Below are 6,000 nucleotides of genomic sequence, written 5' to 3' on the forward strand. Positions count from 1 at the left end.
GACTAGCAGTTCATGAATATTATTGCTTTTGGATGGCTATTCAGGTTACAACCAAATTACAGTGGATCCTCAGGATCAAGAGAAAACAACATTCACATGTCCTTCTGGAGTATTTGCCTACAGAAGGATGCCTTTTGGTCTGTGCAATGCACCTGCAACCTTTCAGAGATGCATGCTCTCTATTTTCTCTGATATTGTAGAAAAATTTCTGGAAGTCTTCATGGATGACTTTTCAGTATTTGGAGACTCATTCAGCTCCTGTCTTGACCATTTAGCACTTGTTCTGAAAAGATGCCAAGAGACCAACCTAGTTTTAAACTGGGAAAAATGTCACTTCATGGTGACTGAAGGAATTGTCCTTGGACATAAAATTTCAAACAAGGGAATAGAGGTGGATCAAGCTAAAGTGGAAGTAATTGAAAAATTACCACCACCTGCCAATGTAAAGGCAATTAAAAGCTTTCTGGGACATGCAGGATTCTATAGGAGGTTCATAAAGGATTTTTCAAAAATTGCAAAACCTCTAAGCAACCTGCTAGCTGCTGACACGCCATTTGTGTTTGACACAGAGTGTCTGCAGGCGTTTGAAACCCTGAAAGCCAAGCTGGTCACAGCACCAGTCATCTCTACACCTGACTGGACATTACCATTCGAACTAATGTGTGATGCCAGTGACCATGCCATTGGTGCAGTGTTGGGACAGAGGCATAACAAGCTTCTGCACGTCATTTACTATGCTAGCCGTGTTTTAAATGATGCACAGAAGAATTACACAACCACAGAAAAAGAGTTACTTGCAGTGGTTTATGCCATTGACAAGTTTAGATCCTATTTAGTAGGTTCAAAAGTGATTGTGTATACTGACCATGCTGCTCTTAAATACCTACTCACAAAGCAGGATTCAAAACCTAGGCTCATAAGATGGGTGTTGCTTTTGCAAGAGTTTGATATAGAAATAAGAGACAGAAAAGGGACAGAGAACCAGGTAGCTGATCACCTGTCCCGGATAGAACCAGTAGCAGGGGCGTCCCACCCTCCTACTGAGATCTCTGAAACCTTTCCGGATGAGCAACTCTTCGCCATTCAGGAAGCACCATGGTTTGCAGACAGGAAAAGGAAGAAGCATGAAAGGCTTATCTCAATACAGAGTCAAATAAAACCCTCACATTCAAACTCTAAGTTTGGTGTTAAGAGGCCATCATCATGCTCTAAGTATCTGTGAGGCTCCATGAGAGCCCACTGTCAAGCTACTGACATTAAAGAAGCGCTTGTTGGGAGGCAACCCAATTTTACTTATCTATATTAATTTCTATTTTCCATTGTTATTTTATGTTTTCTGTAGGTTGATGATCATGTGAAGTCACAAAAACAATTGAAAAAGCAAAAACAAACTGAAAAACAGAATGAAAAACAGCACACCCTGGAGAAGAAGCCTACTGGCGTTTAAACGCCAGTAAGGGCAGCAGAATGGGCATTAAACGCCCAGTCTGGCACCACTCTGGGCGTTTAACGCCAGAAATGGGCACTAGACTGGCGTTTAACGCCAAAAAAGGGCAAGAAGTTGGCGTTAAACGCCAGGATTGATCTTAAATTTTTGTTTTTCTTTTTGTTTTGATCTTAAAATTTTTAAGTTTGGCGTCTCTTTGTGTTTTTCTTGTTAATTTTCGCACACTAGGTCCCTTTAGATCTAAAAATTTTAAATTTGGTGTCTTTTTGTTGTTTTTCTCTTTCCTCATTAAATTCAAAAAATAAAAAAAATATCTTTTATATCTTTATTTTAATTTTAAATTTTTATCTTATCTTATCTTAGATTTAAATTTCAAAATTCAAATCTTTTCAAAATCAAATCTTTTAAAAAAAATTATATCTTTTTCAAAATCTTATCTTATCTTTTTACCTTTCTTCAAAATTCAAAAATCTTATCTTATCTTATTTCAAAATTCAAATCTCTATCTTATCTTGTTGACTTTTTCAAAATCCAAAATTTCAAATTTCAAATTCAAATTTCAAATTCAAATCTTTTCTAATCTTCTATCTTATCTTATTTTCAAATCTTTTCTTAATTTGTTACTTATCTTCTCTCTCTTCTTTTTCAAAACTTCCTAACTAATTCTTCTCTCTTCTAATTTTCAAAAATTCTCTTCTTATTCTCTCTCTTCTATTTTCGAAATTCATAAACTAATTTTCAATTCTTTTTAATTAATTAACCTTAATTTTCGTAATAAATAAACAAAACAAAAGCAAAAATATTTTAATTCTTATTTATTTTTTCTATTTCTAATTCTTCTCCTCTCTACTTCTATTTATTCGAATTATTCTTCTTCTCCTTCTTCTATCTTCATTCTTTTATCTTCCTCTTCTTTCTTCATACTTACTGGGAGCATCTCTTTAATCTTGATCTTAAACCTGAAAGGACTTTAAGGAGGAGCTTACAACAAATTAAAGTATAACACTCTGGAAGAAACCTTTTAGAAAATTTTGAATAAGAAATTGAAGACCTGGCTGAACATGAAGGAGAGACAAGAAAGGTTCTTGGTGACTTCACCATGCCTACCTCTAACTTTTATGGCAGAAGCATCTCTGTACCTGCCATTGGAGCTAACAACTTTGAGCTTAAGCCTCAGTTAGTCTCTCTTCTGCATTAGAATTGCAAGTTTCATGGACTTCCAATGGAAGATCCACATCAGTTCTTAGCTGAATTCTTACAAATCTGTGACACTGTTAAGACCAATGGAGTGAATCTTGAGGTCTATAAACTTATGCTCTTTCCCTTTGCTGTAAGAGACAAAGCTAAGATATGGTTGGATTCTCAACCAAAAGAGAGCTTAGACTCTTGGAAAAAGCTGGTTAACACTTTCCTGGCTAAATTCTTTTCTCTTTAAAAGATGAGCAAAATTAGAGTGGAAGTTCAAACCTTCAGACAAAGAGAAGGCGAATCCCTCTATGAAGCTTGGGAAAGATACAAGCAACTTATCAGGAGATGTCCTTTTGACATGCTCTCAGATTGGTCTATCATAGGTGTGTTCTATGATGGTCTGTCTAAGATGTCCAAAATCTCATTGGACAGCTCTACAGGTGGATCACTCCACTTGAAAAAAATGCCTGCAGAAGCAAGAGAACTCATTCTGTAGCAGAAGAGTTCGAATAGGGCAGCAACTTGTTTATTTTGCTGTGACTCTTACGAGCTGAGTTTTGGAGCGAAAATAATTTTGCTTTAAAATTTGATTAACTTGGTTTATTTCTCTAAGACTTCAGAATTTTAGGTGTTAAGGATTGGGAGTTGTAAATTTTTTAAAAATGGTGATCAAAGCTGAAAAGAATCAGTTTTAGCAAGTTATTCATCAACTTCAAATGCTTGTAACTCTTAGAATTGAACAGAAATTGGGTTGAAACTAAGACATACTTGTTTCTAGATAAGTTAGGAGTCTCCAAACCAAATTTTAGCCTAATTTAAGTTTTGTAGTAAAAGTTATACTAATTGAAAGATACTAAGCTTGTTGGTTTCTAAAACAAATTTTAACTAATTTCTATCTAACTATCAAATTATGTAACTTCTTTATTAAAAATGATATTGACCCAAAAATAGTTGAGAAAGAAACTTGGATAAGTTAAGTTTAACTATTTTAATATTGAAGGCTATTGGATTTAATTTGGATTTTATACAGAATTTTGAATATTGTACACTTTTGCTGTTTTATGATTTTTAAGCATTGCAGAGCAGTTACGGTTTTCCTTCTATTCCTGAGACTAGATTGATTAGAAAATTTTAATTTTTAGTTTATTAGAAAACTTAATCCAAGACGGTCGTATGGATATAAAGTTTGTACAATTCCGAATTCATTTGATATTTTAAAAACAAAATTGAAATTAGGCTGCCAATGTTGTTTTGGTGACTACCTAGGGTATGAGATTTAAGAATAAATTTTTATACTATTATCAAATGTTTTTGAGAATATGTTGTTGTGACAATTACTAATAAAAGGTTGGTGAAATGTTGAGAAAGTGGGAACTCGTAAGGGTGGCTAAGTTCTATTTTCAGAGGAGATTATGTCCAAATTTTTATAAAAGTATAAGGTTGTAATTAAAATGAATATTTAAAGCTTGTTTAATGACGATAACTTTACTGATTCTTTTGAGAAAAGATATTTGGTTTATGAGGTTGTTGGCAAGGGCGTGGGTTTTTTTCTGCTTGCGTATTTGCAAATATGAAAGAAAAAAGAAAGAGTAAAGTACTTATTATATGTTTATGTGTTGCATTGAGGCAACCTAAGAGATGTTTGCTTATTTATCGATTGCATTGAGGCAACCCAAGAGATGTCTGTTTATTTATTTGTTTCTTGAGGCAACCCAAGAGATGTTTGTTTATTTATTTGTTGCTTGAGGCAACTGATGAGTCCATATTTTCCGATGTATTTTTGACTCATTTTGGATGGATTCTAGCACATGAACTCACACTTAAGCACCAAAATAGCATACTTTTGTGTTTGATCCCTAATTTGAACTTAAATGTGAGAACATGAAATTTTTGTGCATAAATCGAGTAATTTAATTTCACTTTTATGCCATTTGATGCCGCGATATATTTTGTGAGTGATTTCAGGTCATTTTGGCAAGATTGGTTAAGCAAAAGTGGAAGAAAGCATGTAGAAGGGAGAACACACGAAGAAAACAAGGAAAAGCACACACAGCAAGGTGTGCGTGCGCACAAGCAAGCGTGCGTACGCACAAAACCGCATCAGCCAAGTGTGCGTGCGCACAAGCCAGCATGCATACGCATAAGAGGAAATTTCCATGCGTGCGTGCGCACAAGTATCCGTGCGTACGCACAAGAGCCGAAACAGCCAAGTGTGCGGACGCACACATCTGTGCGTCCGCACAGGTTCCTGCACGTGATTTTGTTAATGAAACGCGTGCTGTGCATTTTCTGAGGGCTTTTGGCCCAAATTTTAGAGGCTTGAGGCTGAATTTGGAGTGCTATATAAGGGGGATTCAATACATATTAAAAGACAAGCTTTCATTAGGGTAGATTAGGTAGAAAATGCCTTAGGAGTAGGAGTAGGAGTAGTGTAGCTTTGCTCTCTTAGGGTTTCATTTTCCATTTCCATTGTAGCATTTTATAGCAAGCTTTCTTTTGGATATTGGTCATCTTTAATTGTAAATACTCTTTAATTCCTCTTCAATTACATTGTCTTTATTTTCAATTTCCTTTTGGTTCAAGTTACTTTGTTCTTAATTGCAATTTTGTGTTTCTTGGAGTTTTGATCAATAAATTTTATGTTTCATGCTTCTTTTATGTTTGCTTGCTTGTTTATATTTGCTTTTGTTGATACTTGGTTATAGTTCTTTATTTTTCCTTGCAATTTTCCATGCTTTACTTTTATGCACACAAGGTGTTTGTGAAAATGCCAACTTTAGATTTTGAGTAGATTTTCACACCTTGGCTTGTGGTTTGAGTTCCTAGGAAACTAGAGTCATAATGTCCGACATTTAGTGGTAATTCTTGGGTAGTTAGTTGACTCTTGTTTCTATTGACACTAGCTTTTTATCACTTAGTTTGGTAAGTTAGCTAGGACTTATGTATTAAGGTCAATTATGCTTGCTTGACTTACTCCTCGATGGTTGGGGTTGACTAGGCGAGATTGACTCATCATAACTATCATAGTTGTGGTTATGGCGATGATAGGATTCCTTGGATCCCTATTCCCAAGTCAAGGCTCTTTTATAGCATTTTCACTAGTTTTGATCTCATTTTCTCTTTACTTGCAGTAATCATCTCTTGGTTCTTTCATTACTTAGTTCTTTTAATATTTTGTTCTTTGATTACTGGTGCACAAAATTGTGATCTCAATGGCGCCAACAACTTAGTACGCACAATCGTAATCTCAATTCTTTGTCACAACTTCGCACAACTAACCAGCAAGTGCACTGGGTCGTCCAAGTAATAAACCTTACGTGAGTAAGGGTCGATCCCACGGAGATTGTTGGCTTGAAGCAAGCTAT

Source organism: Arachis ipaensis, chromosome B8 (genome assembly GCF_059453495.1).
Source record: "Arachis ipaensis isolate K30076 ecotype BB chromosome B8, ASM5945349v1, whole genome shotgun sequence".
Classification (NCBI taxonomy): domain Eukaryota; kingdom Viridiplantae; phylum Streptophyta; class Magnoliopsida; order Fabales; family Fabaceae; genus Arachis; species Arachis ipaensis.